The following is a 12,328-nucleotide window of genomic DNA, read 5'->3' as shown; positions in this document are numbered from 1 at the left end:
GCTCCGCCACGTGCCTGTGCCAGAGCCCAACACCTACAATGGCACCTTCACTATCTTGTAAGCATCACCTTTCCTCCATTGTCCTCTGTGTCCTGCCTGACATGGCAGACTTTTCCTGGAGGCCTTCCTGGGCCTTCCTTATCTCCCCAAACCATACTGACAGCTGACTTTCTGCTCCCACCTTTGCTTGTCCACTCTTCCTTCTCCTCATTCTCCTTTACTGTTAGGCCCCTTCTCCAGTCTTTTACTTTTACTCTAGTGTTTTACCCTTACTCGTTTTCTTATCTATTTTTATTTAGCCTCATCACATCATTGCTTAACTGTTGCTCTCCTCCCATTTTCACTTCACCCTATTTACAGCAGCCTGTCCCTCTCCCCATCTCAGTGATGATGCTCTAAGTGCTTAAGAGTTGATTCTGGAGCCAGGCTGCCTGGGTTTGAACCCAGGTCTATCATTTATTAGCTTGGTGACCCAGAGCAGGTTATTCTGCTCTGTGATTCAGTTTCCTCATCTTTATTTATTTATTTTTTATTTTAAAGACAGGGTTTCACCATGTTGGTCAGGCTGGTCTTGAACTCCCGACCTCAGGTGATCCACCCGCCTTGGCCTCCAAAGTGTTTAGATTACAGGCGTGAGCCACCATGCCCGGCCCTTCCTCATCTTTAAACTGGGGATTATGCTAGTTACCATTTCACAGGATTGTTGCAAAATTCAGGTGAGTGAATACATGAAATACTTGCATCAGTGCCTAGCATATGTAGGAGTGTTGGTTGTTAACATGATTACTCAGTCCTTTAGTTTTGTCCAGAACTCATCTTTGTCCCTGGCTTTCTATCTGTAGCACTTGTTTTGTGTCCAACCCAGGGCCAAGTATGCTACCATCTCCAGAACATGAAAATGATAGGAAGGAAGGGAGAGAATAGGCATAAAAAGGAAGGTATATATACTTAAGTACTAAAAGATAATGCAGAACATCGGTGCTAGAATTTACCAGAATATGTGATCCTTGAGATGTGGAGGTCAGGGAAAGCTACATGGATAAGCTAAAACTTTACTTGGGTCTTAAAGAGTAGCTATAATTTGTTAAATAGAAAAAGAAAAAATGGGAGTATAGTCTAGGCAAAGGCATGGCTACAGGTATGGTTGGAATTTAGACCCATCTTGCTGCACAGAATCACATGAGGGAACAATGAAGATATGATTGTGTAAAACCTTGATTATCAGCTAGAGGAATTTGAAAGTTACATAGTGAGATATGGAAAGCCATTGAAAGTTTCCAAGCAAGAGAGATGAAATGATTAAAACAGGAAGATTATTTTATTTTGTTTTTTGCTTTATGTTCAAGTGTAGACATGCAAAGGATTATTTTAGAATCCATATGTAGAGTGCCTTAGAGGAGAAACCTTAATTCAGGGAGACAAATAGAAAGGTCTAGCAAAACCTAAGAGTAAAGTGTGAAGGGGCTAAATCAGATCGGTTGTAATAGAAGTGGAAAGAAAAATCCTAGGATGTTTCAGCAGAGGGCACTGGGCCAAAGCTTTGGTGTTACCTGGCATAGGGCTTCTTTCTTCTTATTTGTTGATAATGATAAGCTTTTGCCCATTTTCTGTTGAATTATTTACCATCTTTGTATTGATTTGTAGAAGAAGTTGTTTAGACACATAAGTGCTTTTGTATGAAATACTTACATTCAAAGTAATTAACTGGCATCATCTGTCTAAGAGATTGGACGGATAGGAAGTTAAGCTTTGGGAGATGCCTCATCATTTGTGCCAGTGGCCCCACATTATTTCTTGATTAATTGTGCAAACTGAGAACCTGATAGCTCTGGAAATTAGAAGGCAGGTGTTATTTTCTGTAACTGAATATCCCTGACAAGGTTGCCATGATTCTTTTTCTTATCCTGTTCATTCTTTTCCTACCTATTCAAGGATATAAACTGTGTTTCTTTACAGAAATTTCCAAGGAAACTATATTTCTTACATTGATGGAAAGGTATGGAAGGCATTCCGTTGGACCGAGAAACTGTGAGTATATTCTCTCCAAATATGACAAAAAAACTAACTGCATTGTAAGATCCTTCTTGGTCCAGAATTTTGAGGTCTGTACTTCTGAGAAAAGGTATTTCCCCTCCATACCCCAAATCAACCTCTGTTGATTGCAATCCTATGGTTATTTTAGAATTAAATTTGGTGAACTCTCTTTAAAGTAAGAGGCCATTTTATGGCCTCTTTAAATTTATTTTTTATCATCCAAATAATACATGATTATATTCCCTTTTTTTCCTCTCTCTCTTTTCTTTTTTTTTTTCTCCAGAGACAGGGTCTTACTTTGTTCCCCAGGCTGGAGTACAGTGGCACAATCACAGTTCACTGCAGCCTCTGCCTCCCGGGCTCAAGAGATCCCCCACCTCAGTCTCCGAAGTATCTTGGACCACAAGTGCATCCCAGCACGCCCACCTAATTTTATATTTTTTGTAGAGACAGGGTCTCCCTATGCTGCTTAGGCTGGTCTCGAACTCCTGGGCTCAACTGATCCTCCCACCTTGGCCTCCCAAAGTGCTGGTATTACAAGCATGAGCCACCACCCCCAGCCCATGATTTTATTTTTAATGTATAAAAATGAAATAACAGATGTAACAAAAACCCTCCTTGTGCCCTACACCCTCATCCCTGAGGTAACACTACCCTGCATTTAGTATATATCCTTCCAGACTTTTTCCCATTGCCTACATACATATTTACATAAAGCAAAATAGATTTGTTGTGTGGTTTTTAAAAAGTGGTAACATCTTGTAACTTGATCCTTTCACTTCATGATATGCCTTAGATTTCTTTCCTTCCCAGCACTTAGAGGGTTACCCCATTCATTTAAACTCCTGCATAATCCATAGTATGGATGCATCATAGTTTATTTAATAATTCCCCCATTGATGAATGTTTAGATTACGTTTAGTTTTCCTGTTATGTCCATTGCTGCAATGAAATCCCTACACATGCTTCTTTGTGAACATGGGAAATCATTCCTGTAGAATAAATATCTAGAAATGGAATTGTTGGGGTATGGGGTATTTATGACTATGCAGACATAAAATTGTAATTGCCCTCAAAAATGTTGTGCCAACTTACTCTGTTGTCAGTAGAATACGACAGCATTGATTTCCCCACACTTTTTCACCACTGGGTATTCTCCAACTTTTTGCTGATGTTATGGGTGAATAAAAGGGATTCTATCTAAATTTGAATTTTTCTGATTACTCATAAATTTAATTAAATACCTTTATATGTTTATTGAACATTTGTGTTTCTTCTCTGAGCTTTCTGTCCTTTGTTCATTTTCCTGTAGAATTGTTTTATTATTTTCTTACTGATTTATAGAAGGAATTAGTTTAGACACATAAATGATTTTGGAAAAAATGCTTACATTAGAAGTAACTGATATTTTTCACAAGAGTTTGTGTGTCACATCATTAGTTCAACTTACATTGAACTAATGTAATTATATTATATAGACAAGTCATACGTGAATTCTAAATTAAAAATAAAACACATGCTGGGCGCAGTGGCTCGCAACTGTAATCCCAGCACCTTGGGTGGCCGAGGTGGGTGGATCACCTGAGGTCAGGAGTTTGTGACTAGCCTGGCCAATATGGCAAAACCTCATCTCTGCTAAAGATACATGAATTAGCCAGGCATGGTGGTGGGTGCCTGTGATCCCATCTACTTGGGAAGCTGAGGCAAGAGAATTGCTTGAACCTGGGAGGTGGAGGTTGCAGTGAGCCAAGATGGCACCACTGCACTCCAGCCTGGGCAACAGAGTAAGACTCTGTCTCAAAAACAAAACAAAACAAAAAAAGACAATCATAGTAATCTAAGAAGAGGAATTATGGTCACTTTAAAATAGTTTCCCCCACTCTTGTCTGATATCTTATTGATAGGAAAAAAAGAAAAAAAACTAGAACCGGACAATTCTGCTTTTTAGCTCTAGAGGAGAGGTGCGATTCTCTGGGGGTAGTGTTCCAGATGGAGTCTTCTGAGAATAAGGAAAGTGTGGGAGATGGCTAGTAAGTGAGTGTACACCCTTCCTCCAGGGTTACAGGACGCTGCCCACTTTCAGACAATTGTTCCTGCCTGGAGGAAGACACTCTTTGCTGCCTGGCCCAAGGAAGAAGGATATGGGATTGATGTGCCTCTGGCTTCTCCTACTACCCTGCCCCAACCAATAACTGAGTGTTTCTGATAAAGGAGCATTTGTAGAACTGCTTCCACATTTTGAGCTAAGGTTGTGGATTTTAAAATTATTTCTGTTCTATAATTTTTAGGGATTTGGTAGCGGTTGGATGGTAGAGACCTGGCATTTTCTCAATCTGCCACTTGAAATAGCACAGCTTTTTAGGAAAGCAATTTTGTACCCTTATTATTACATTCTAGAGAAACTCAGGCAAAAATGTTATCAGGATACAAGTATAAGAATGTTCAAAGCAGCATTGTTTGTAATAAGTAAAAATTAGAAAAATCTCAGCATCCATCCACAGTAGATGAATCAGTACATTGCAGTATAATCATTCAATGGAATACTCTACAGCAGCATTATTCATTAGAAACCTAATGCAAGCCACATACATAATTTTAACTTTTCTGGTAGTCACTTAAAAAATAAAACTAAAAAGGAAACAGGTGAAACATATTAGTATATTTTATTTCACCCATGTATGCAAAATATTATCCTTTCAACATGTTATCATTATGCTATTAACGAGATAGTCTATTTTCATACTAAGTCTTCAAAATATCCAAAGTGGTATCATTTCTACATGTAATTAGTGTAAAAATTAATTGTGGAGTTTACATTCTTTTTTCGATACTAACTTTTTTTAACCGAAATCTAAATTTGGTTGTTAAATTTTTATCAAAAAAACTTAATCTGTTCTACTGAGAAATCTAGGGAGAAAGTTAATAATACTTAATCTGGCTGGATGCTAGGTAGCTCATGCCTGTAATCCCAGCACTCTGGGAAGCTGAGGCAGGTGGATCACCTGAGGTCAGAAGTTTGAGGCCAGCCTGGCCAATATGGCAAAACCTCATCTCCTCTAAAAATACAAAAATTAACTGGGTGTGATGGCGGGCACCCGTAATCCCAGCTACTCGGGTGGTTGAGGTGTAAGAATTGCTTGAACCCAGGAGGTGGAGGTTGCAGTGAGCCAAGATCGCACCATTGGACTCTAGCCTGACTGATGAACGAAACTCCATCTCAAAAACAAAAACACTCACACCTGTAATCCCAGCACTTTGGGAGGCTGAGGTGGGCAGATCACCTGAGGCCAGGAGTTCGAGACCAGCCTGACCAATATGGTGAAACCCCATCTTAAAAAAAAAACAAAAAACCTTAATCTATATTTAGATTTCATAAAATTTGCAGTTGAAAAAGTAGCATCATATGCCCAAATTATTGCAAACATACATTTTCTAACAACTGCATTGAGTGTCAGCTTTGAAATTTAAAAATAATTAAAATGATTGAAATTAAGGATTCATTAGCCACTATCTAAAGATTCATTAGCCACTAAAGATATTGCATTAGCCACTATCACTAGCCAAATGTAGCTAGTGACTACTTTATTGGAAGCACAACACAGGTCTTGAACCAGCCTCAGCAACATACATCTTAAAACTACAGATTATTGAGTGAAAGAAGTGATACGGAAAATAATATGTATAATATGATTTCATTTACATAATGTTCAAGAGGCAAAGCTAAACTATGTTGTTTGTGACTGACACATAATAGGTAAAATACATTTCATTTCATTTTATTTTATTTATTTTTGAGACAGGGTCTGCAGTGGTGCAAACACGGCTCACTGCAGCCTGGACTTCCCATGCTCAAGTGATCCTCCCATCTGAACCTCTCTAGTAGCTGGGACTATAGGTGATGCCAACATGCCCAACTAATTTTTAAATTTTTCTAGAGAGGAGGTCCTGCTGTATTACTCAGACTTGTCTTGAACTCCTGAGCTCAAGCAAGCCTCCCTTCTTGGCCTCCCAAAGTGCTAGAATTACAAGTGTGAGCCACCATGCCTAGCCAGAACTACATTTTATTTCTTATTTATTTATTTTTTGAGACAGAATTTCATTCTTGTCACCCAGGCTGGAGTGCTATGGTGCAATCTCAGCTCACTCTAACCTCCACCTCCCAGGTTTAAGCAATTCTCCTGCCTCAGCCTCCTAGGTGGCTGGAATTACAGGTGCCTGCCACCACACCCAGCTGATTTTTGTATTTTTAGTAGAGACAGAGTTTCACCATGTTGGCCAGGCTGGTCTTGAACTCCTGACCTCAGGTGATTCACCCACCTTGACTTCCCAAAGTGCTGGAATGATAGTCATGATCCACCATGCTAGGTCAGAACTACATTTTAAAAGCAAGAAAATTATTACAAAAGTCAGGATATTGGTTACCTATAAGGATTAGAGAGAGGTTTATGATTGGAAAGGGGCACACTGGGGGCTTCTGGGATGCTAGCGGTGATCTTTTCTAACGATGTTACATGGGTATCTGCTTTGTAATTATTAAACTGAATATTTGGCCAGGTGAGGTGGCTCACATCTGCAATTGCAACACTTTGGGAGGCTGAGACAGGAGGATCACTTGATCCAGATGTTTGAGACTAGTCTGGGCAACAGAGTGAGACCCTGTCTCAGAAATTAAATATAAACAACATTTATATTATATGTACTTTATGCATATTGTAGTTCTCAAATTTTTTTAATGGGGAAAAATGTTGAATGGCTTCACTTGCAGCCCTGACATAGTTCCATGTGGGGCTTTCATAATAAGGTTTGGGAAAAGAGAGGAGGAAATGGAGGTTCTGCTGATCTTGGTGCCACCCAGAGTTGGATTCTAACAGGGACTTTGTGATTTAGAGAGGAGGCATTGAATATCCAATTTGGTGGGAAGAGTGGGTAGGGTGTGCTTGTGTGTGTGTGCATGCTTGTGTGTGTGTGTGCATGTGTGTGTGTGCTGGTGGTGGTGGAGAGAGATGGACACAAAAATGAAAATGTAAGGAAAGGTTTTAATGAAAGCAGAGCAGATACCATCTTGAAATTACCATTACCCAGCTTTCCTCCACATATAGGAGATAGTCCTGTGTAGCAAATAGTTGTACTTTGCATTTTAATCTAGAAATAACTTTTTCATTTTCCAGAATTCTCAGTGAAAATTATTTGACTGAATTACATAAGGATTCATTTGAAGGCCTGCTGTCCCTCCAGTATTTGTAAGTTAGTTAGTTAATCCTATTTATGAGTTTTTAGTCATATTATCTATAAAATGAATAAGGAGATCAAATTAGATAATCTCTAAGATTTCTTCCAGGAACAAAATTCTTTAATTCTGTAAGTTTATATAGGGTCTTAGCCTGTCTGTAGCATTAGTTATTTCCTATGCATTTTCAATTTTTAAATTAGATAGACAAAATACAGACAGAAAAGAATTCACATGGTGAATCTGAGCAGTGATTTGCACTCATATGAACCTTGTTTTATAACTTTTCACATACCATCTTCTTATATTCAGTCTACAACCAAGAGATCAAATCTAATCTAGGGTCTATTTTTAAATAGCCCATTAAGTTAATGGTTTTTGCTTTTTTTTTTTTTTTTTTTTGAGACGGAGTCCCACACTGTCGCCCAGGCTGTAGTGCAGTGGCTCGATCTCGGCTCACTGCAATCTCTGCCTCCTGGGTTCGAGCAATTCTCCTGCCTCAGCCTCCCGAGTAGCTGGGACTACAGGTATGCACTGCCACGCCCAGCTAATTTTTTTGCATTTTTAGTAGAGTCTGGGTTTCACCATGTTGGCCCAGACGGTCTTGATCTCCTGATCTCATGATGATCGCCCACCTCAGCCTTCCAAAGTGCTGGGATTACAGGCGTAAACCACTGAACCTGGCCGGTTTTTGCATTTTTAAAGGACTATGAAAGAAACAGAAAAGAAACAAAGAGAAATATGCAACAGAGATCATATGTGGCCCACAAAGCCTGAAATATTTACTACCTGACCTTTCCAAAAAAAGATTTGAGAAAGTTGGTTTAGTAGGACGAAATGAATTAAAGTTAACTTCACATTGTTGCCTGAAAGAGAAGAAAATATAGACTACCTACATTCATTTGAACATCATCAATCCAGAATTTTTTGGTAATTTAATTTGAATTAAATTAGCATTTAAATACTAAAAAATCAGCTGAATTATATAAATAATATTATCCAGAATATTAAGTGACCAAGAGAATAGACTGGTATTAAGGATTTCATTTTAGGAATGGTTATATTAAAATAGATGTTTAAAATGATGGTCAAGTGGTATAACTACAAATGTTTACACTAAGTGAGTGTGTCAGAAATGCCCCTAAGTCTTCAATAATTACAAAATAACTATCTCCTCAAACCTGTTTCCAAGGGAGGGATAACTGCATAGTATTTCTGTCTGTTTAGAGATGAGAAGATTCTATGTTCACTGCTATGAAAGCTTGATTCTTATCCTCTGTCCATGGTCCAGAGGTGTGCATATCATTAATCCTTATTAAGCTCATTGGTGATGCTCTTTTGCAAACAGATTCTTTCAAATGTAGAAGGCTTAAGGAAAGTGGGTATAAAGACCCTCAAGTGGATGCCAAAGTGCTACAGAGGCCACAAAGTAATAAAACAACATTTCCTTTAAAATAGTCATTTTCCTTCTACGCACTACTCACTCCCCCAGCTATCCATTTTTTTTCAAATATTTGAGTTTGCTTTATTTCCATGTGTCAGTTTTAAACATGGTGGGCAATGCAGATGAACAAGACCTAGTCCATGCTTTCAAGGAGTTTATGCTTGGAAGAAACGGGATGAAAAATAACTACATTTAAAAAGAAGAAATAAATGTGGGCACTAGGAGGGATAAATTGTTTCTGGAGCATAGAAGAGGGGGAAAATGACTTCAATTTGGCCCCAGGAAGGTGTCGCTAGAACAATGCCATTTGAATAGGACTTTGAAGGGCCATTGTGTAACATTGGACAGACATCTTGGGGAAAATATTCTAAACTTGCAAAAGGAAAATGGGAGAAGGCCAAAACACCGGAGTGTATTTGAGGAATGCCATGAGTACCTGTAGAGTACAAGGAGGGAGAGTAGGAAATTGGAGCCAGATCTTCTAGGGCTTTGAATGCCAGGCTCAGGAGCCATCGTGGGGAACCGTGTTATCACAGCAGTGCTGTAAGATAGATCTGCCTCACAATCACTGGGAGGGCACGTTAGAACTCAGTTCTGGACTCCACCCTCATAATTACTGATTCAGTTCGTCTAGAGTGGGATCAAGAATTTGCATCTTCAATAATTTCCCAGGAGATGCTGGTCTTTGCAAGCCACTTCTGGAGAGTTTATATGATGACTGTGTATAGGGTAGTTTAGGAAGGGAGAGACCAGAGATGGAGACATCAGCCAGACAACATTACACCATCCAAGTAAAGAGGGAGGGACAAGCTGACAAGTGGAATCAATAAAAATAAGAGAGCCAGCTGTCGTCAAGAATGGGTGTTGACTATACCGGTTTTTATTCAAAAAGTGAAAATCCAGTTCCATGTTGTTTTTGTTGCCCCATCACTATATAACTGAAGAAATTGCTTCCATGAAATATTAAAGCAATATAAAGCCAAAAATGAATTTCTATTAATATCATAGAAATTCTGTTAATATGATTTGAATTAGTTCAAAGTTATGTTTTAAAGGGTTGACTTCCTTCCAAATGATGTGAAAGGATGTCTTTTATTTCTTCTGATATTGAACTGGCTTAGGAAAACAGACCTAAACTAGGAAGGTATATAAATGTGAAACTATTCCTTTTAATATTGGAAACTATATGTAGAGATAAAAACTTTGAGCTCATAATCTGGGATTTGATGAGACTACAAAAAGGCATCTAATCAAGTCTACTGCTCTCAGGAATAATTTATCCCAAAGTCTATCAAGATCTATAGTTGTATATTTTATTTATTAAGACCATGAAGGTAAGACTCCAGGAGAGGTACAGGCAGGGTTAGGAGCTCTGGACAGTTTAAATACACATCCAAACGTTTAGAGCTTAGATGAAAACTGTGTATTCAATACTATTCTAAACTCTTGCTATTTATTCATACTAATTTGACATCTAATAACTAATCAAGGCAATATTTTCCTTTTACTTTTCCTAGAGATTTATCCTGCAATAAAATACAGTCTATTGAAAGACATACATTTGAATCACTACCATTTTTACAGTCTATGTAAGTTACAAAGAAAACTTGATTTGGAATTTTTATAAAACTTAATTATAAACCTCTTTGCTATTCATTTTGAAATATGATTAAAATTTTACCAGTAGAAAGTTAACTAAAATTATATAGCAAATCCTTTTTGTCTCTAGCAAAGATTAGTGTGAACATTATTACACAGATCATAGTGAATTATCAGAGAGCAGTGGTTCTCAACTGGTGTGATTTTTGTACTCAGGTGACATTTGGCAATGTCCAGAGACAGTTTTGGTTGACAAAACTGTGGGTGTGCTCCTGGCATCTGGTGGGCAGAGGCCAGAGATGCTGCTAAATATCCTCCAGGGTACAAGATAAACCCCCACAGCAAAGAGTTTTGTTTTCTTTTTTTTGAGACAGAGTCTCGCTTTGTCACCCAGGCTGGAATACAGTGGCGCGCTCGCAGTTCACCACAGCCTCTACCTCCCAGGTTCAAGCAATTCTCCTGCCTCAGCCTACCAAGTAGCTGGGATTATAGGTACCCACCACCACGCCCAGCTAATTTTTTGTATGTTTAGTAGAGATGGAGTTTCACCATGTTGGTCAAGCTGGTCTCAAACTCCTCACCTCATGATCCGCCCGCCTTGGCCTCCCAAAGTTCTGGGATTAAGGCTTGAGCCACCGAGGCTGGTGGCAGAGTTATAGAGACCAAAATGTCAATGGCACTGAAGTTGTGAAATCCTGTTCCAGAGAAATAACGATCACTAAACACAAGTATTTACTGAGCATTCACTGTTTTGTATCTAATGTACCACATGTGCAATGTTAAAGTATAAATCATTAGCTAGTATCATCCACAGTGAGATTTCTTTAGTGCACAGAAAAAGGATTGAGGTTATGTTCCATCCTATGTAAATTAGAATCATGGCAAATAATAAATGTTCTGAAATAATGTTTTTTTTCCTTTGGCTTGTGTCTTTTTTTGTAGAAATCTTGGTTGCAATTTACTCACAGAACTGAGCTTTGGAACATTTCAGGCCTGGCATGGAATGCAGTTTTTACACAATTTGTAAGTGAAATAGAAAATGAATACGTGTAAACAACTATTTACATGTGAAAACCTCATACAATTATTGGTTAGCTGGGTATAAGCCCATTACGAACTCTGAAAAGTATGTCTTAAGATCCATTCGTTTTTCTCAAATGGGGAAACTAAAGTACAAAGGCCAAGAGACTTACATAGCTTATATATGACTTGCTCTGCTTTTCCTAGCTCTGACCTTTGGCATGGGCAAGAAAAGGCATCAAACAAATGACCCTCAAATTAGCCTTGTTGACAGGCGTGGTGGCTCCCTGGAGGACTTTGTGTTAAGCTTCCTTCCTTGTAGCTAAATGTTGCAGACATTTAAGCAGTTAGAAACTGTGCATGTGAGCAGGAATCAAAGTTAAATCCAAAGTGTAGGGCCAGGTATGGTGGCTGACACCTGTAATCCCAGCACTTGGGGAGGCCGAGGCGGCTGGATCACCTGAGGTCACAGGAGTTTGAGACCAGCCTGACCAACATGACAAAACCTGTCTCTACTAAAAAGACAAAAATTAGCAGGATGTAGTGGTATGTTCCTGTGATCCCAGCTACTCGGGAGGCTGAGGCATGAGAATGGCTTGAACCCAGCAGTCGGAAATTGCAGTGAGCCGAGATTGTGCCACTGTCCTCCAACCTCCACCAGGCTAGTCTTGAACTCCTGTGACCTCAGGTGATCCGCCCCCCTCAGCCTCCCAAAGTGTTGGGATTACAGGTGTGAGCCACCACACCCAGCCAAAATGGTGTTTATGTTAATTTATGGTGCAAAAAACAATTTGTAAAGAAAATACATCACCATAGCTTAATTCCATATACTTTCCTGACTACTCTTTGACCATAAATACAAATTTTATTCCCTTGCAGCTCAAAAATTCTGTGATTTCTCTGTATAACATAACCGGCAAATCAGAGTGGGTATGTTCAATGCCCTGAAGGGGGCTTTAGGCTCAAGGTGAAGATTCTCCTTTACATCTGACTTTAGAAAGAAC

The 12,328-nt window shown here is 39.0% G+C and overlaps 1 long non-coding RNA gene across 2 annotated transcripts; it reads left to right on the top strand.

Annotated features, from left to right (window-relative positions):
- Window positions 1–11,595, top strand: LOC116546646. Of its 2 annotated transcripts, none has more exons than XR_004266793.1 (5): window positions 1–57; window positions 1,957–2,028; window positions 7,203–7,274; window positions 10,223–10,294; window positions 11,247–11,595. It is a non-coding gene; the product is annotated as an uncharacterized LOC116546646 (long non-coding RNA). The 2 variants fall into 2 exon arrangements; XR_004266794.1 differs by having other exon boundaries at window positions 7,203–7,278.
- The last annotated feature ends 733 nt before the right edge of the window (window positions 11,596–12,328 follow it).

The sequence above is a fragment of the Sapajus apella genome, unplaced genomic scaffold (genome assembly GCF_009761245.1).
Source record: "Sapajus apella isolate SASKATOON/1434 unplaced genomic scaffold, GSC_monkey_1.0 scaffold1182, whole genome shotgun sequence".
Taxonomy (NCBI): Eukaryota; Metazoa; Chordata; class Mammalia; order Primates; family Cebidae; genus Sapajus; species Sapajus apella.
The sequence above is the reverse complement of the archived record's forward strand: the minus strand, read 5'-3'. Positions and strand labels throughout refer to the sequence as shown.